General features: G+C 46.4%; 1 long non-coding RNA gene across 1 annotated transcript; it reads left to right on the top strand.

The window, feature by feature from the left end:
• Positions 1 to 3108: 3108 nt before the first annotated feature.
• Positions 3109 to 20313, top strand: LOC135921144 (uncharacterized). Its single transcript, XR_011512534.1, has 2 exons — positions 3109 to 3537; positions 20235 to 20313. It is a non-coding gene; the product is annotated as an uncharacterized lncRNA (long non-coding RNA).
• Positions 20314 to 21074: the final 761 nt, after the last annotated feature.

Below are 21074 nucleotides of genomic sequence, written 5' to 3'. Positions count from 1 at the left end.
TCTACCCCGCTGCGCTCCGCGTTCGCTTTTATCTTTCGCTGTGTTCGTTCGCTCGATTACGCAGTTTATACCGTATATAACAGTTGCATGCTGCATATAGCTAGTCCTGTCAAACTCGAGTAGGCAAGGTGACTAATTGTCACCAGGCCATTTCAAAGGGGATACCAATGAACGATCGTTAATTATCGTCATCAACAGCAACGTACCGGGCCACGGGTCAAAGGATGTGATATGTGCGCCACATAGTCTGGACACCTGTGTTTTTACTCTTTGGCGCACGGTATGGCGCCTCCTCGCAAGATACGAACCGCTGCTGAAGAAGCGAATCGTGGAGCTAAGCGCGCGGCTGCAGCCCGGCAACATCGGGCTCAGCAGATCGGCGTGCAGAGAGCAGGACAAGCAGCAGCGCAAGCCGCAACTTCCCATCGCAACTTGCCGTCTCAACTTGCATGGCAGACAGTTAAGATTCTTCTCGGGAAAAAGACGCGAAGAGACTTCGCCGCGAATACCTGTAGTGCGTGGTGCCAAAAAGGGAGCTCCTATATGAAGCCGCTCCTGTAGCTTACGCTGTGACTGTGCTACATGTGCTGCGCAGACCTGTGGCTTTTTTTCTTAAACGTACTGCACGTTGTCTGGCACAGGTCTCGTATACCAGGAAGTGTTTACAAAACATTTTTTCTAAATTTTCCAGTGGTTTGCGAGCCACCTATACGAGACATAGCGGGAACGCACGAAGGCCGCATATTCTGGAGGACGGAAATCGCTAAGAAATGTCTCCTTGGACGTCACGCGTCAATAGGCCATGCATGTGGACAGCCTTGTACTTGCGCGCTCTATCAGTTAAAAATGTTCGTGACTACGGCGAGTGGCATCGATCAGATTGGCCTGCGAAAAAAAAGCGTGTCGCCTCCGGTAGGAACCGTTTACAAGTTTGACCGGCTGAACACACCATTGCTAAGCGGTGAAATTGAGATCTCAACCAGGAAATTACTTGCTGTACATTCTATTGGGCGAATAGGAACATTTAAAAGTGTCCTCAAAGTGTTATCTCAAGAATACTTGTGTTCCAAGGGGCGAACAGCAGCAGGAGCGCTGCAATCCAATGGCAGAACAGGAGTGTTTGGCGACGCTGAGAGCCGTCGAGAGCAGTTCGAGCTCGTCTGTCGCGAAAATGGAAGTACGAAGGAAATCACGCGACGCAAACACGTAATATCCTTTGTTGTGGTTGTATTTCCGCCGCTGTGGTTAACGGTGTGGCAGAAGTGGCGGCTCAGAAGCGAAGTTCGCGTGATAGTCACCGCGGAGTTGTCACGAGACGCGCCTTGGCCCTCGCACCTGCTCTCGCAGCGCATGAAACGCTTCGATGGGGGAGCAACAAGTCGCCTTCTCGCTGCTCTACCGCTCCGCCCCTCTCTGCTCTTTACCACCAATCGAGTTCTGCCGATGGAATGCGGCATTAGAGTGTGTCATTAGTTGCTGCCTTAGGAATAAATATCTGCAGATGCTGCTACTCTCCAACTCTGCGTCATTCACTGCGAGTGTACACGTAGTGCACATATCCATTTCGTGTGCTGCTGAAGTGCTGCTGCTGAAGTCTCCTCGCCACGCATATCCCAGCCCACCGAGCCAATCAGAACTTCCACTGCAGAACAAATGAAGTGGAACAAATGGACTAGTTCAGACGTTTACAGAGTACCCCCCCCCCCCTCCTCGCCCGGTCTTATGTTGCTAATTAAGATTATGGAACGGTGCTCTATTCAAAAGAAGCAATGAAAGTATCCCATAAACCGTTCATGTCTTGTCGCTTATAACTAGAGAGGGTGGCAAGTGCGCCGCCACAAGATCGCAGGACCGGCATCACAAGAGCATTTAATCAGTCAAGCACATAAGATCATGAATGCGTATTGTTTCGATGCCTGGAAAAGCTCTTGTAGGAGTTGCATTCAAGCGTATCATTGTTCAATATAAGAATCACTTTATCGTTTCCTACCGGCGGGTATGCCATCCTGGACCTTTCCGTCTGTTTTGCGTGTGCGGGTGTCAAGCAGCTAACATACATCAACGTGCCGAAATTCTACTGCACGTAGCGTAGCGAAGCCATGTTCAACTGTGCCATCAGCGTCGCTTGCCTCGTGAGCCAATTAAAAAGTAAGGCTTCTGCGACTGCACCCGCGCTTTTGTGAGGTTACGTCCCCACTACGCACGTAACGAGCAGATATTTGGCTAAACATGTAAGCGAAAGCGCAAGGAGTCCAGCTACCTCGTTCAACCGGCACCGGCAGCGGCGTTAAAAGGCGCAGTATATTTGTTGGGGAGCCTGACTACATTTACGTCTGATATAGATAAGGCCGTTGCGACAGGGCAATCAGCGATACAGTTTAAGGAATCCACTCTAGTCCGAATAATCAGTTATAAAATTCATGGTCTGCAGCCAAGACATCGTAGAGCTTTGGATAAAGCGAAATTTCTAACTATTATAACGGTGGTCGACAGTATACAGTAAGCAATGCAACAAGCTTGAGCCGCGATAGCTTGTTATTGATAATTGCGCGAAAATTTTCTTCCTATCTCGCGTGATAACGCCGAGGCATTGCCACAAAAATTGTCGGCCATCCAAAGGTAACATGAAACTACGAAATAACAAAGGTCTGAAAGTAAAAAGCACACGAATAAATCTTTGTCCTCGTCCGCGGATCACGAATCCGGCTACAATTCCTCAGCAGTATATTTTTAGCAACATTAGGGTAAAGGCTGTCAAAATCCTCGATTAGTAATTATATTTCAGTTTTTATTAGTTACGGGATTTGTACTGCCACGCTACAGGACTTTCCTAAAACGGCCATGCAAAACTGAAGCCCCCATTATTATTATTTACCTATTTCCATTCGAACCACGAAAACAGCGCTCGCAAAAATCTCGAGTGCAAAAGGAACGTTCATCGAGGAAAGTGGTATCAAAGCCGTTGTGTATGTTTTCAAGGCTTCTAATGTCTTTCTATACTTTTTATATTTTTTCATAACTACCTATGGGCAACAAGGTCGACAGTGCGAGCTGCACGGTGTGAAAGACGAAGGTAAGAACCGGAATTTTAGCCGCCGCCAAGCGGAAAGCAAGCAACACTTGCATGTCACCAGGCATTGCAAGAACGGGGGAGCCCTGCATAAGTCTTCCTTTAAAAAGGGGCGAGCACCCTGTCAGTTGCTGCGGTACATCTCATGTGGGGGCGTATAAAGAACGCGGCCGATATTGTGGGTGGTGAAATAGGCGCTCGTCTCCGCTCAACGTCTACTTTCCGCCAGTGATTTACAAGATTTCGCTGCAGCGCTGCCGCTGCCCGACGTTGTCATGAAGATACTCGCGTACCTTGGCATCATCGTGGTTGGACTCGCGTGCGTAGCAGCACATTTGGTTGCAGGAGGACAACACGGTTCAGTTCGGGGAAGATGTGACCCACGTTTACTCATTCGTTTCGGGGGTTACGCAATCCCCGGACCCTGCGGTGGCCACAACGGCTGATGGCTCGGGCGATGCGTCAAGGTGAGAACTAAACCTGTCAAAAGCAATACTAGTGTTGCCGGAACGTTCGCTAAAAAAATAAATTTGCCACCGGGTAAATTTGTGGCAAGGTATTTTACGAAAGAGAGGCATGTCGGGCGATCTAGTGTTTATGTTGTTTTTGTCCTCCTTATTTGGCTGATCAATCTCGTCACTTTTTCAAGGGCCGAACAAATAATTAGTTACGTATTTATCCAAGGGAGTAGCTGAAATAATTCGTCAGCAGTAAAAGAAATTACGAATAGAGGCTTATTACACCTTATAGCCGCATGTATACGAGGGCATTGCGCAATTGGGGATCCACTGAAGGACCGCGCAGCACGCTTTCCGATAGGAAATCACGCGACAGGAAATCAGCACGCTTTCCGATTCATGGAAATCAAACATGCATTCGGTGCCTGTTAAGGAACTCTACGTGGTCAACAGCAGTGCTCATCCGGAGTCTTCCACTGCGTACCTCGAAATCGAATTGGCGGTTTTGCTTAAAAAGCAAGAAAATTTAGTTTCATTTTTAAATACCTGTTGCAATTTGTTCCTTGTGTCGCGAACGTGGTAATATTTCATGTGCTTGACATGTGGATGTGGAAAAGATTATGTAATCAAGATCTAACCTTGCAATATCTAATCTTAGTTTCAGCAACCATTTAGTTAGTCTTTTTGAAAGGTTTTTCATACAGCAACCATTTTTCGTTGCAGGGCTTGTTAACACTGCAGGCTCTAATGTCGTTGATAGGCTACTCATGCTATTGCTGATCTTGTGTTTTTAAAGCTCGTTCTTTGTTTCTGATAGTTAGCGGTTCTTCTTTCACTAATCAGTAATAATAATAATATTTGGGGTTTTACGTGCCAAAACCACTTTCTGATTATGAGGCACGCCGTAGTGGAGGACTCCGGAAATTTTTGACCACCTGGGGTTCTTTAACGTGCGCCTAAATCTAAGCACACGGGTGTTTTCGCATTTCGCCCCCATCGAAATGCGGCCGCCGTGCACTAATCAGTACAGGCATGTTATGTAACTATACTGAAATAAATATACCTGCCGTAAATAGATGCGTCTTCGCCTGACTATTCCCTATTCGATTCAATATTCGATACTTACTATTCGTACTCCATTCATGTTCGAAAAAACTGATATCCGCCCACATGTACTGCGCACTTGTGAGTCGACGCATTGAGTATGCGCATGGTTCATTGCATAAGGGTTACCAACTCCCAGGTCTCTTTATTTTGTGTTCTTTTTATGTCTATATGCATTTCACAATGTGTTCTAGCGTATGCAAATGTTCATCAGTCGCAATAATAAACAAGTTGGTGGTTCAGGAAACGGATGTCGTTTTCCTTGTGCCTTTACCTGCGTCTGCATCGTTAGCGCTGTTGCAGCCTATTATGTGAACAAGCAACTTGCTCACATGAGTAACAACAATTTCCGCATGTCGCCGAGGTCCGTTAAGAAATGCGTACACCGGTGCCCGCAATGCCTTGATATTCAGTGTGAGTGCTGCAAACGACGGTGTACAAAAGAAGGACGGATACACTTAGGCATTTTAGTTTTAAGTGAACAAGCACACAACTTTGTGTAGCACAGGACCAGTATTTCAGCGCATATGTTGCTCCAAGTTTCTTGCTGATTGCAACCTAATGCTAGATTTATTGGATTAGTGATGTAATTTGCTAGCCGATTACTGACGCGCTGAGCAGGAGCGCTATAACGTAAAGCTGTTCCAAACATTTCTATTCCAATTCTGCAATCAGCTCTCCGCGATTTGTTAAAAGCTTTTTTGGACCACCCCCACATCGCCTGTCTGTCACGCGACATCACGAAAACCAAGACAGCTCCCCACCTGAAATGACGTGCACACACTGATTCTGCATGAATGGAAGAAACATAGTTATTCATGATTCAGCGCCTTTTGGCCATTAGCCCTTGGCTGTTGGTCAAAAGTTTTCGGGCGACACCCACTTCACCTGCCTGTCACGCGATGTTACAAAGCCTCGAGAACTAACCACGTCAAAGTTACGTGTACGCGATAAACATGCATTGTTATGGCGAACAAAATTGAATTTTCTTCTGAATAGCCGCAGGCTGCCCCGTTTCGAAAGGAATCAAAGAAGGCTGCCGCAGATCGCTCAGGCACTGGCTACTCGCACCTGCCGGAGAGCATGGGTTTATTTGCATACAATAAAGCTTTTTGCGTGGCCTTGTAACGTTTTCGAGCACTTTCGGCACGTTTACGACCTCGTTATGCCAACTCTTGTTTGCTGGGGCTTCGTGTTAGCTGCATTCTTAACCTTCCATAGCATGCCGTCGCAATTTTCGACCAGCCACGGCAAGCTAAGTAAGAGAAACCAATCACAGACGCTGGCACCACCCTCTTCACCTGGTTATCGATTTTCAGTGCAGTGGCTCGGCCCCATCGAATGCCTCTCCACTTGAGCGCGCTCCTCGCCTCTTGTGAGCACATTAGATAAGACAAGCCGCTCAGTGTAGGCAATGTTATTTGTTTTTAACGAAAACAAAAATGACTTCCTGTAAACGAGGAGACCGTTTGATTGGTTACCGTTTGATTGGGTCCCGGTTACGTAAATTTGACGTCAGGAGATTGGAATAAAAACATATTGGAATAGTTTTACGTTATAGGGGCCCAGTTCTCATTGAACTGTTGGGAACTAAGTTAAAGAAGACATAAGGGCTTGTTTACGAAGTCACTACAGCAAGCATAAAGAGCGTCTTCGTAAAATAGAAATTTTCATTGCCTTCGTCTGAAAATGGCATTGGACGACAAAAATTATTAAGGCTAGTTTCTTAAATACTTCAGATGCGGAAGAACATGCCCGCAAGGATCGGTTAGCACCGTATGCGTTCATGAAGAAAGAAAGAAAGAGAGAGAGAGGGAGAGAGAGAGAGAGAAAGGCAAAGGAAAGACAGGGAGGTCAACTAGAGATTATCTCCGGTTGGCTACCTTGTACTGGGGAGCGGCAAGGGAATGCGATAGGTGAGAGAGAGAAGGATAAAACATTAAAAAATAAGAACCTATACACACACATGTGCACACGAATTGTTTTTGTGGGCACTGTCACGCAGCCCGAAAAGGCGTTTCTAGTGTTACGCAGTGTCACCGTACAATCCTACGTCACACAGTGTAAAGTCACAATTTGTCAAAAAGTCCTGTGTTCTTTGAGTACCACAGCAGCGCCTTCATAGCGGATAGCACTGATGTTCGCGTAGGCCAGTTTTTAAGGATCTTCTTTTCTGTCATTGGACGCTTGTCCAATTTGTGAAAGGGTGGCTGAGAGGACTGCTTTTTGCGGGTTGAAACGAGAGCACTGACAAAGAAGATGCTCAATCGTTTCATTGCAGCCGCAAAAGTCACGAAGTGGGCTGCTGGCCATTACGATAAGGAAGGAGTAGGCATTTGAAAATGCTACTCCAAGCCATAGACGGACTAGAAGGATGCAGTCACGTCGTGGAAGCTCGGGCGAAATACGGGGCAGTACATTAGGGTCCAGGGTATGAAGGCGTGCACTTGTGAACTCGTGCACTTGTGAACGCCATGCTTCTGGCGATGAAGAATTACCTTTCTCACAGTTATTCCTCGTTAATATTGTCCCATAGACTGCTGCTGCATGAGTACTTTGAGGTCTTCAAACTCTGCAAGCGCAGATGCTAGCAGAACAGGCTAACGCAGTTCGTGGATACTTGTGCGAGTGATGACGCGTGATTCTTTCTTTCGAAGCGCAGCTTCTATAGATGAAGGCACATTAATAGTATGCTATTGGTCTATTATGTCTTTAAGCAAAACTTTGCCTAATAGTTCTGTAGATACAGCTAGCCCCGGCTAAATTCTGCCAGCTTAAAAATAGGCCATTGCATTCAATGACGACGTGACCAAATGCATATTGCTGACTATAGTATGAGTAAGTCATACATTTTTTATTCTGTTCAGTTGCATAATTAGTCATGGTTAATTAAAGAACTGAAGCAACGAAGCTAGGCAAAAAATACCGATTGGAAAGTTGTAGATCGCTTTGGAAAGCATCCGATTGAACAGTTTCTATCTTTCTAGCGATTAAGTAATAATTTTTCCCGCTTACTGCAGATATCGGCGCAACACACACACACACACACAAAATGCCACGTGACATACTCGCTTGCCCGCCGTGATTGCAGATTTCCCAAACGTTCTGTAAAAACGAATATAACCTTAGGAGGGCGTGCTGCATCCTAAAAGGTGACAGGGCAACCATTATCGCAGTGCAAGCGATAATGGTTGCTGGCCGAAATCACACAGCGACCGCCTGCGTCGTTGCTCTGCCGCCTTTTAAGCGGCAGCACAACCTGCTAGATGTTATGTTCGTTATGTTCGTTATGTTCGTTATGCAATCACGGCGCGCAAGTGGGAATGCCACGTTTCTTTTTGGATTTCGCGGTCATTTGCAGGAAGCGGAAAATAACTAATAGTTATTAGATTGAATGTTCAAAACTGATTAATCGAACATTTCGCAAACCGCTCTACAGCGTTCTAATTGGTGTTTTTTCCTTTGTTGCTTCAGAAGTTGTTTAATTAATCTTGACTAAGTATCCAATTAAGCAGAAGAAAAAGTAGTGTGACTTACTGCATACAACAGTCAGCAACATGCGTTTGGTCGCGTCGTCTTTGTGTGCATCGGCACATTTTTCAACCCTGGCTAAAGTTAGCTGGGCCAACTTGCATAGTATTGTACAGACATCGCAATACATATGTATATTTTCATATTACAGGATGCGTCACTGGGCATTACTGAAGAGTTTGAAAAGCACAGTAGCTACTTCTGAATGTGCCGAATAAATTATTTTTTTGTGCTGGCGCGAAGACCTCTATTGCTTGTCTTCCAGATTTTTGCTATGAGTGACTGACCGCAGCGCAGGACCGCAAGCGGATACCGCAGCTCTGAGTCTCGATCGTTCTGCCTTCTATCCTAAAGCAAAGAAACCTGTTTAAGAAAATACATCCCTCAGCCGCTATATCTTTGTGGTTTCAAAGCAGCACGATGAACTTATTCGTTGATTTGCTCACTAATTTTGTTAGGGACAGTGTCATCTTGTACAGAACATCTTTGAATCACCATACATAAAAAAAGCAGACAGCCCACGAGAATGGAAGTCAAGGTTGAAGCGGCATACGATGGAAAAGTAAATCAGGTGAAACTTGGTGTAAGCGTACGACATAATGTTGGTCATGCTGGCCAGCTGAACACTATGTGGCTAGGCACAGGAAACTTCATTGCGGGAATATGTGCGTGCTACAAGATTTTACGGAAGCTTTTGTGAAACCTCGGTCAATTAAATTCTACCACTTATATCTCTTTTTTTTTCAAAACCGACATGTGCAGTCAGGAAATTCAGTCAAGAGTAAATAGCAATGCTACTGCTAACTGAGTCTTCGATTACTGCTCCTCCACTAGCTTGCAATTATTTCGTTGTGGCTTTATCTGCGATGGTGGCTCGGTGGTTATGGCGCCCTGCTGGTCGCAGGTTCAACTGCCAGCCGCAGCAGCCGCGTTTCGATGGGGGCGGAACTCAAAATACTGTTTGCTTAGATGCACACCTACTTTGAAGAACCCTGGGTCTTCAGTATACTATGGTGTCTCCCATATGCCGAGTATTGCTTTGGGACGTTAAATCCTGCAATTTATCCGACTTTATTGCTTACTGAAAGCGACCGAGCTCTTGTTTGAAAGAGAAGGGAACCGAGAGTAATGTTTGCGTTAGTGAAAAAAAAACAACTTATAAAGCCAACAGACAATAAAGCTAAGGAAAGCATTGGGAAATTCACTGTGGTTTGCATAGATCTGTAGAAGTACCAAAAAAAAGTGGAATTAAACTGGACGGAAGGACAACTTGCCGCCAATGGGAGCCAAGCGCGCATCTTCCGCGCTATAGACCTGTCGCCACGGCTATGGATGCCACTGGATAAGCCTCTGAGGACGAGATGTAGTAAACATACACAAATGCCCATGAAAACGCATGGGAGGATAGCCGTCGCCGTAGCACAATCGGCAGGGCACAGCACGCGTAAGGCGTGACATATGTCAGTTCAACTTCCGAATTCATTATTGGAATGGCAATGAAGATGGTGAGACCAACAGGCCGTAGAGTGACCATGGCGACTAGATGGCACTCGGAAATGTAAAAAAAAGCTTGTAATTCTGGCTAAGAAAGACTCAAGTTGACACAAAGTGTTAGAGAGCCATAGGAAACACAAGTGACACTGCGACACAGATCCCCAATATAGAGGCGTCTTCCAAAGAAGCCATACGCGCGCACGCACATACAGAAACCAAAATTCTATTGTAACATACAGCAGAATAGCGAAACGAATCTTGAATGATGTCCTGGTTAGGAGCCAATTGAGTGTCGCGTACAGTTCGTATTTATCAAATATATCGACAGTTCCTTTTTTCACACCTGCCATCCGTAGCGGGTCATTTCTTGCTCGTTCTTGCGAACTCTAAGAGAATACCGTGCAATATTGTTCGTTTCCACGTAAAAATGCAGGGAACGACCAGGAGTGCGACCTGGTCGGCGTTTACTTCTACTGACTGCAGGTGATGTAAGAACTTGGGAAACAATATTTGGTAGCTGTAGTGGGGTGTTCGTGCATGATAACCTAGGCTAATCTGTTGGCCTAACCTACTGCACTGTCTTGAGTCGTCATACCACATTAATGATAAAGTGTGTACTGTAAGTTTCATCTCCTCTTGCGTGATGCTGTACTTGGTGAAGCGTGGGAGGAATTAGAAGAAAGGTTTTGCCATGATGAGGAACAAACGCATTTGTAGTTAAAGCTTGTAAGGCTAGCTAGAAAACGAGATATTGTGAAGATAAATAAATCGAAAATTCGAAGCCTTACCTTTGAAAAACATCGTAAACGTCAGGCCATTTCAGACGCCCGTTGCTGTTGCGAGCGTCGGCGGCGTAAACGAGTGAACGAGAGCAGCGAAAGATGAAAGAGCGAACGCGGAGCTGGAGATGAATTAGTAAGATAAGTAAGTAAGATACCACAGCGCTTGTCTGTGGTATTTTTTTCCTTGTGTCCTCGTCTTTTTCGCGCTGTTTCACCTCAGTTCTGGAGATGAAAGACGTGAGCCGCGAATGGGGGAGACGAATGAGAGCGGTTCCTTTAGCGACATGCACGCGTGAAACTGGTGTCATTTGCACCCGCCCGACCGCTCGACGCATGCTCGTATCTGTTCTTTCGTCTACTCGCGTTTGCTCTCCCTGGCGCTTGTTTGGTTTGCTTGATTTGGTCTCGTTCGCGCTTGATTCGACTGCCATGGTTTGCGATTGTTTTGTAATCTGATTGTATGCGTGACGCGAATTGTGTAGTACTTCCTGGAAGCTACGCGGCACCAGCGATTACACTGGAACCTTCGACGAGTCATGTATAAAAGCCGAAGCGCTTGACTCGGAGACCAAATTTTCGACGATTGCATACTTTGCTACATGTCTCTCTCGGATTCTTTGCCTCGATATATGGTGCAATGGCGTGTATAGAGCCGCGCTCAAATTTCCCATTAGGGATTATCGTAATTATAACGTTGTTTAATTTGTTATCCTAATACAATAACTTGCTGAGCTTGCTGGTTTTCTGACGTGAAGAGACTTTCAATTTAGTCTAGGAGATAGGGTAAGCACGCTTTAGCACGCCATCTGCGGCTAAAGCGCTTGACCTGTCTCGACTTGTTCTTCGTCCTTACTGCGCTATGTGGCTTGCGTCACGACGAATAAGCAACATACCCAAACCTATTTCCTTCTGAAGTGTATTTCTAGAACATTAAGCATTTCCTCTCCTCTGGATTTATGTTACTTCGTGTCACTCGCTGCCTATGCTGAGGTTGGAACTCGAGCCCTTTCCGTCTGCATTCGCTCCCGGATCCTCCCTGCTGCAATTTGGGCTCTGCTTGGCGGCTTCCCTCCCCCGATAGCGCTTGTGCTGTGTCGACTTGTCCCTCCTCTTTATTGCGCTATGTTAGTAGGTCTACGGCGTCACCTACAAAAACCATATGATGGACTACGTAAGGCTTTTGCTGCAGGAAAAACATGTTATACTAGCTATGATCACTTATATATTCGCAATGGTACTACAAACGCGCCCCACTTTAATGTCGTTGTGTAAGGGAAACAAGTCGCGTATCATGTATGCGTTTAGTTCATAATTGTGTACTTAATCTCGAGCTCATCACGAGTTTTAAGGCCTACAAGTGTGAAATTTGTTGCGAAAATTTCACGCTTCCTCAGCTATGCTGCCCCTGTGTTCAACAAGTAGGGTCCAGAAATGGCGTAGAGAAATTCAGGCAGCAAGACAGAGGTACACCCAACCCCTTTTACCACGGCGGAACATGTCCGCTTCCACAGGAAGCGCAAGCGCAGGAAACCGAGTCAAGCGCAGGCGCCCCAACCATCTATGTACAAGTGGGGTGGGTTTGCACGGCGCAGGACAGCCCTAGGTGCCACCAGTAGACGGGTCGTTTCTGTACCCGAGTGCCCCAACACCCTCTGCAAAACAAAGAAGCCAACTACGAATAGGGAGCGAGCGCGATTCCATGATCATACCGTTAAACGTACCAGCACTAGCCGCAACCCAAGTTAGCCATGTGGCCATTGTAATGCCTGAATAAATCTAATTTCTGTGTTTGGTTGCGTCATTTCTGTACCCAAGTGCATGTACACCCTCAGCAGCAAGAACAAGAGGTGTCACGCAACCATCTGCGGCTCGCGGCTCTGATAGAGCCCAGCTGATTTTTTTATTTATTCAATTTTCCCGCCATGTCTCTTGCAAGGCTTTTCTATCCCATATCTTTCTCCAGTAAGAAAAAAAAATATAAGGTGGAGGTCATAGACACGGGGGCTGCAAAAGTCTACATTTAAATCAAAAGATTTCTCTCTCTGTCTCGTTCCACCATGCAGGACATCTACGGACATATTAAAAGGCTCTAAAGGACTTAGACACTTTCAGTTGCTTTCTTGCAACGGGGACATCCTGAGCACTTCGTATATATTAACCTCGAATTTTTAGGGAGCATCAGCGCACAAGCTAAGCCCGTTTTGCAAGTGCATGGTTTACGAAGCGCCTGCCATTTCGTACAAGTACTCATGTAAAAGCACATAAACGAAGCCCTTTTAGAAACTATCCACGCCACTCCACGAGCAAGAAAACATCTTGCCAGGTGCTTTTGCAAATCTACTAACGCGCCCGGAGATCAATAAATTACTGGAGTAAGGTGCAGCGTACTTCTCACTTATTGGAGAATTTGTAGGAACACAGATTATACAGTCGTTTGGGCACAAACGTTGCCCGGCGACAGGGGAGCTCAAGCATTCAATTGCTCTTGAACGTTTGACAGGCCACGTAGGAAAATTATGTGCATGCAATAGAAATAACTCGGCAATAATTGCAAACATTCCAGGAGCACACTTTTTCAGAAATGCGTCACTGCTTGTTCTGAATACACACACAAAATAAAAACAACAGAAGAAGCAGAAGGCTGCCGAAAGAAACTCTGTTTACGTGAGAGGCATAGACGGAAAGCGCGACGCTTATGTCACGGAGCATTGAAATCGTGCGGCAATCCCGAGCCACTTTTCCTTGGTCGAACGAGATGGGATGGTCATTACGGAAACTATCAGGGTAGGCCGTAACAATGGGCGCATCTCCAAGATCATGCGCCGTTCCAAATGTATAAGAAGACTGGCAACTCCACACAAAGGAGAAAACAGTTTCACCCACAGCGATCGTAAGAAATCACTGCCGACAGTGTCATGAAGATTTTCTTAGTGATAGCCATGTTCCTGGCTGGTCTACTTCTTGCCCACGCACAAAGAAGACCACGCAGTCGATACGATCGCGGAGTAGGCTATTTATTCCCACGAAGAGATGTAGTCTCTGCAGCTGGAAGCTTTGGATTTCCCGGACGCAGCGGATACAACCGTTGACGGCACAATGGGCTGCGTAGAAGGTGAGCAGAATACCTGCTTGCGCGGCATCATGGATTCAGAGGATGACGGACTACTTTCATAGCCAATAGCTTGTCATGGAATTAAAAAGGAGGAAGTTCGTTTTAGTCCTGAGTATCGGAATGACCGTATGCCACTCAGTTTTAATAGACGAAGAGGGAAGGATAAATTAAAGGCTGGGAGGTTGACCAGGACAGAGCCCTGTAGGCTACCCTGCACTTAGGTGAACAAACAGTAGCTTATGCCTGGGCGTTGCTTTCACCAGTGCGCACTTATTATCGATTGGAGTGGGCGATAGAACCTGGTGCAACGCCTGTGGTCTCAAGAAGTCTATACGCGCTGTGCACGCCGAGGGACGCGCCACTGGTGGCGGCCTTGCGCAGAACACGCTGGAGAGGAGCCTGGCGCGCGCCGTATTTTGTTGTGTCCTTGATCGTGTTTCTCTGTCTTATTCACGTTTTCAGAGCAAGATAGGCAACACCATTCGCACGTGTGGGGCGGCCAAAGCTTCAGGGAATGTCGAAGAAGCATTGTTGCAGGGTAGGGGGCTCAAATACCGGTGAAAGCGTGCCGGGGGTACGGTTCTAATCATTCCCGGCAAAGCCTCATCAGCGGGAGCAACGGTAGCAAAAATGGATCATCGCTTCGAAGAGAAATTTCTTGTTCTCATCCTTTCCTTTGTCTCGTTGGTGTTTTTTTTTTCACTCGATCATAGTTAGACGCGTGAGCAACAAAGTTCGTCTGCAGTGCAGCACGAGGTTTAATGGCATTTCGCTAAAGTTCGGAATGCTGTTTGCAACTTATATTGTTTTCCGCTTCTTTACCGCGTTGTGCTAGCTAGGCAGCACGACTGCACGAGCGCATTGCGTTGTATGTTACAGCTACTGAAGTTTGCAAGAACTGAAATTGTTGGTTTCATGTGGCGCGGTAAATCCTCGCACCATCTGTCGCGCACTTCATGTTTTTACATCTATTTTATGCGTGGCTTTGCACATGTTTAGCTGTTGCTAGTTGCTCCATGCATAACTCTTGCCGATTCTTTTGAGCTGCGAAGTTTTCACCCTGCCTTGTTTGTAAAGGGTATAAATCATGCTGTGTCTTATCGGAATGATACCAAGGAAGTATTTCTTTAACAGGTTTATTCTTTTCGCCCGAGAGCATCTTAGATATTGTTTGCCTTTTTGAAAATGTGCTTAGAAAATAGGTAGTTCAGGGCGAGAATTGCTAACAGCTGCTGCATATGACGTTTTTGTTTCATTTCTCGCTGAAAAGTTCCCGACCCGTTTGGCAAGTCATCACACCTCGATGCTGCCTGAGCAAACTTAACACGCCGAGTGATTTGTTTGTTTCAGAACGTACTCCTTTCTTGCATGTGAGTTTTGTATTCAACTGAATTCTCTCTTATACTTACGCTGCAGACGACTAAACCGGGCCTAACCGTCAGCGCTCATCTACTTTGACTGGCGCTACTCTGCCTTTAAATATATCATGCGCCCTCTGTCTAGTAATATAAAAGAGAGAGAGAGAGAGAACTAAACTTTTATTTTCCAAAACGGTAAACAGAGTCAGAACCCGGTTCACCCTAGGTGGGAGGATTCTTTATTCCAAGAACCCTCTGGCTTGGGCTGCCTCTTTGGCCCGGGCGACGAGACTGCGTTGGTCGTCCAGGTCATCGGAGGAAAGCTTGGCCTCCCACGTTTCGGTTATTGTATGGATCTGCGGTGAGTTGGGGCGCTCTTCTTGTGCTTCTATGGGGCGGCTTTCTTTGAAGTCGTCTTGTGGAGCTTGTGAGGCAGGGTCTGTAAGTGTGCCACGTCGCAATGGGGGCATATGTACGAGTACTGCGTAGGATACAGTCTGTGCATGATCACTCCGTGCACGTAGGTGTTGGTCTGTAGGCGGCGCAGGATGACTTCTTCCTCCTTGCTTAGATTCTTGTGTGGTAAAGCATACGTTCTTCTGCTGAGTCAGTGGTGTTGCAGAAGCTCCGAGTACTTTAGGGTGATGTCATCAACGTTCGTGGCCGGCCTAGTGTGGGATGGTAGGAAAGCCCGGCTGGTATGCTCGTGGGCAGCGGCGTGTGCGGCCTCATTTCCTGTCATGCCCTGGTGGCCTGGAACCCAGTTGATGTAGGTGTCGGGGAGCGGGGCGCGTGCGATGTGATTTCTTAGTATTTTGAGCGCTGTTTCTGATACGCGGCCTTTTTGCTAGTTGCGAGCTGCTGCTTGGGAGTCTGTTAGTATTACTGCTACTTCAGGGCAAGTTGTTATTGCTAGAGCAATCGCCATTTCCTCTGCAGTCTCAGGGGCTCTTGCTCGGATGGTGACAGCTGCAAGTTCTTTGCCTTGATGATCCGTGACGCTTAGGGCAAAGGCGTTTCATTTTATAAACCGGGCGGCATCGGTGTACCTCGTATCAGGGTCCCTCCCATATTTCTTGCTGAGTGCGCGGATTCTGCTTTGGCGACGCTCCTTATGATAATTTGGATGCATATTGCGCGGTATACTTGCAACGCTGATGCAGTCCCGGACTGCAGGTGGGATTCTTGCGTTTTGGTCTGTGTCTGCAGTGAAGCTTTCACTGTATTTGAGCTAACGCAAAACTGCACGTCCGGTAGGTGTGAGCTTGAACCGCTCTAGTTGACTGATCTTATGAGCCCCGACAAGCTCTTCCCATGTATTGTGGACGCCGAGCTTGAGGAGTTTCTCCGTTGGTGCCTTGAGTGGCAGCGTCAAGGCTACTTTGATTGCCTTTCGAATGACGACATTGAGTTTCTTGATTTCTGCCGGCTTGAGCTTCAAGTAGGGAGTTCCGTAGGTGATACGGCTAGTTAGGAGAGCTTGAATTATGCTAAGTGTGTCGTGCTCCTTGAGTCCGCTTCTTAGGTTTGTGATCCTCTTGACGAGGTGCGTAACTTGTGACAGTGTGCGTTGGAGACGCGGGAGAGTGGCCGCCCCTGATCCGTCCTTGTGGATGTGAAGTCCGAGTACGCGAAGAGACTGCAGGGATCTTGGTTCCGTTGAGCGAGACGCTAGGATCGGGTTCGATATAGTTAGGTGGTCTTCCTCGTGTCCGTGCTCTCAGGACGAGAAGCTCCAACTTTTCGGGTGCGCATTGGAGACCGCAGTCTCCGAGGTATCTCTCGATAGTATCTACGGCTTCTTGTAGATTGCGTTCTTGTTGTCCAGTAGTACGTGCTTTTAAAAGAGTACTGAAAAATTATTCAGTCTTTAGCTTTGTACTTTTCCAAGCAGCTCCCTTGCGGAATTGAGATTGCACAAACTGCAGCGGGAACGCTAGTTCATCGGCGTATGCAGCAGAATTGCATCGGCGGTACAGCCCTAACACGCGCTTTTATTAACCCGTGTGTTTGGTGACTTCGTTGGCTAGTGTACGCGTTTCCACCAATAAATTGGCAAGTACTCTTCTTGAGGCGACTTCGACTGCACTTATTCGGCGATGTCGCATGTATTCATCGCCAGAAAAATCACAATGGCATATGCAGAGACTGCACCGTGCGGATTTGTTTGATATAAGTCTGCACTAACGACGGGTGCTTATTATTCAGGTACAGAAGCAGCATCGCGGCAAGGGTAGAATAAAAAAAAAACCATCGAGAGATCGCAGCACTAAACAAAATTTATCGGCTAGTGAACACGAGCTCCACGTCATGTAAATGGGGTTGATGGCGTTTGTCTGCGGGACAGACCTTGCACGTATGTGGACCATGTTGTCCCAAACACCGGTAACATCTTGTTCATACCCGCTCGCACAGAGGTCAGCATCTTCCCTGCAGCTGCTACGACAGAAGAAGCAGCCTGGCACCCGAACAAAGGAGAAATCGCAGCCGCGAACTTCAGCCATCCTTGCTGCTAAGGGTTGTCTCCTGCTACTGCTCCCGCGTGTACTGTTGGAAGCGTCTGCTAGGTGGCTTTCAGTGGCGCCTATATAGGCGGTGCACGAGGCGTATAGAATATTTTCTGTACCCGTCCTTTAAACTTGACAGATTTGAGCTCCGCACAGCTCTGAGCCGGATAAACGAAATACATTTGTTATTGACCAATATATTGTCACCACGGCCTCAAATATCACAGCTGCCCGAGGCCATAAAAACGATCCTGCGACCCCTGAAGGCTACCGCAGGCTTAATGAGCGTAAGTGATTACAGAGCACAGAAAGTTCACTACGTCAGCGACATCTACAGTTAACTGTGTCTTCTTGTCTTAATATTTTGCTCCTATTAGTGATTCTCTAGCTGCTTTAATATTCTTACAGCGAGTGTAGCTGCAGCGCGACTGCGCGAAATGCCTGTAGCTACACCACTTAACACGCTATGCTATTTCTTGGCCCAGGTAATTAGGAGCCCTAAATAATTCAGTCTTGTGTAAGGTGGGGAGCACCTCACTTGCATTAAGGTACGCGCACAGCACTTTACATTCAGTTTTTTTTTTCTACTCTGCTGTCGTCGACACCCCGAAGCTGACTGTGTTCAGAAAGTACATTTCTTTTTGCGATTTCGCACAAACCTTTCAATTATGTCATTACTTTCTACCGGCGCGCTGAGAAGAAATAAATTGCTCAAATAATTTAGCTTTGTAATCATGCTTTCATATGGGCTTTGTTACTGGACCGACAAAATTTGTGCCAAGAACTTTCCTCAGAATTTTCTAGAAGCGTTGCTTGACTTTATTGACGAATACAGCTGGGCTGATTATTGTTATATGGCTGTCAAATACGGCGCTCTTTTAATCGTGGTCCAGTGCGACCCGGATTAAATTTCGGTATCACACCAATCGCGGTCGATTGTTTTGTTGCAGGACGGCATGCATTGGTATGAGAAGTGGCTGTGCCACACCGGTGTTACCAATTATTAAGGAATCAGTAGTGAGTTAACAACTAAGTTCTCGTTGACCTTCACAGCGCTGACCTTTACTCTTTTCGAAGGAGTGCTCCTCTGAGGGACATTATTCCGATGGAGCACGTTTTTGATGTTCTATGTTCCAAAACAACGATTTGATTGTGAGGCACGCCGTGGTAGGCTACTCCGGAATACTTTTGATTATCTGGGGCTGCTTAAGGTGCACCCAGTGCATGGTACAGAAAAATTTTTGCATTTCTCCCCCATCGAAGTGCGGCCATCATGGCCGGGAATTGAATCCGCGAGATTGTGGTTAGCAGCGCAACGGCGTTAGCACTAACCATGGCGAAAAAAAAAGATCACTAATGTACATTGGTTGATGCGCCCGCAAAAGTACCTGTGTATATGGGAAGTGGTTTGGTTCCACTCACAACTATGTTGTTGTTGTTACGAAGTAAATTCAGTTCAAATCAAAAGGAACGTCAGGCCGCCTATATGAAACCAGAGCCCGCTGCTAAATCACCAATAGCCACAGAGTTGCTTTGGGATGGTAGGCACAAGGAATGTATGAATTATAAATAAAACAATTAGTTACGGCTCTTTGTTTTTAGTCTCGGCACTGAAGCGTGGGACATCTTGAAACACAATTATTAACAATTGTTTTTTTATTTATACAACACGCGACATTGAATCGCCTTCGTAGGTAACAGCATTTTATAAAATGAGGCAAGAACCCATTTCGCCTTAGCTATTCGGTAGTTACCAATACGTGGCTAATAGGGATATATACGGGATAGGTCTATTTTTTTCCTGCTTTTCTTCTAGAAATCCCGTAGGGTTTATGCTGAAGATCTTTGATCGTGTCGGAAGCGCGTAACGCGGTGCCTACCTAAGGCTTGGTTTGAGTCTTCCGTAATTATGCCTCGTATAGCCTAGGTGGTAAGGGTTCGTTATTTTAGAGGGCAGCTCTCGGCCCCCATTCTTGCGGCGAGCGTCGGCGACGGTGAAACCGAGCGAACGAGCACAGCGAAAGAAGAAAGCGAAGGCGCAGAGCAGCGGGAGAGGAAAGACGCGAAAAGGAAAGCGGAGAGGAGGGCGCAGTGGAACCACGAGGCGGAAAGCTGAGGACGGCATAGAGAACGCATGAAAAGTGCAGTGTGGTGACGATGGATACGAGATGGCGCCAGAGTAGCCCTCATCGACAGGGAGGTCTGTCAGTGGCGGCTGCTGTGAATCGGGCCCACTCAACACCCACGTACTGACTCTCGCAATCTCCATATTAGAAAGACAGTCGCGCCGCACTTTCCACCGTTTGCAACGTATCGTACGAGACAGATTGTCAGCGCCAGCCAATATATCGCGAAATGAAAACACGTATAGACCTCCGCAGATATTTTGCAATAGCGAGTATTGTAATCGTCGTTGATTTTTTTTTCCATACAGGTAAAGATAATTTTCAATAATCTGTATGATCATTGAAGCGTGTGGGCTACAGAAATGCTACCTACGAATGAGGCAGGGTGATATGTTCATAAATTATCTCTTGGCTGAGTGTTCCCCACGATACGCCTGTCATAGAACGGCAGCAATCGAGGACGTCTCATCTTAGAATTCTGGCTTGTTATTTTTTTTCACTATGGAACAACTGGCGATCTCAGCTATGCTCAGAAATATTAATATTATTACCTGGGGTAGTACTTATAATTCTTGAGAACAGTAAAATTTGCAAACATAACATGTCTAAGTGTTCTATAAACGTTTTGCATAAGTTTTCAGAGTTCCCTGAGCAAATCGCTTATTTGATGCAATTTCTTTCTCTCCATACAGCATGCTGCGTCGCCCGGCTTGGCAACTTCAGGATGCACTTCAGCGTATCGAAAGGAATCAATAAACGATGATCCAGGTAGATCTGAAGTGTGGTGTGAGTGCTTTATTATTGTAAATAGTTTCTTACGCGTGCCATCGCCCAGCTCGTCAGAGCGATCTGCCATATTCTGCTACTTGCTGCTCTGAAATCGGGACTTCTGTTCACTGAGCCACTCGTACACGCAAGAACGCATCGACAGAAAGATTGAACAGTCCTATCAGAAGCGAGGAAGGCGAGATCGTAGGCTTTTTTTTTTCATTAAAACTAACTAAAAGAGACGTAGTTACCCTATAACGGTTACAGGTACCCGTTTCACATAGCAGAAACAACAAAAGTCACAGCCACTTTAGCATACGCCAAAGAGCATGAAGGCGAACGCCTGCGCGGTCACGAAACATTCATAGCATTACTTGACATCTTTAATCTCATGCATTCATTGTTTTCTCCCAGTGAAGGTCTTGGGTTCAAGTGCCCTAATTAACACTCTTCTAATTAACTGTACCATAAATAACTTCCCAAAGTTTGTGCGTTCGACGCTCGACCTTCACGATGTCAATTGGAATTCAACTTGGAGATATGGCTGGTTCGCCCATATCTCCAAGTGGCGACTACTCCCACCAAAGGTGGTGGGTACAAGTGTCTTAATTAACTATATCCTAATTAACTGCACCTTAATTAATGTTGCCTTAATAAAACCAAAGGTGGCGGATTCGACTTTCACCGAAAGACGTGTGTTCCTGCACCTTAGCTTTCTCTATCTCAGTTAACTTTCCCCTAATTAAATTCGTCTTAGTCAACAC

Source organism: Dermacentor albipictus, chromosome 3 (assembly GCF_038994185.2).
Source record: "Dermacentor albipictus isolate Rhodes 1998 colony chromosome 3, USDA_Dalb.pri_finalv2, whole genome shotgun sequence".
Taxonomy (NCBI): Eukaryota; Metazoa; Arthropoda; class Arachnida; order Ixodida; family Ixodidae; genus Dermacentor; species Dermacentor albipictus.
Note: the sequence above shows the minus strand (reverse complement) of the source record. Positions and strands in the feature narration are given on the sequence as shown.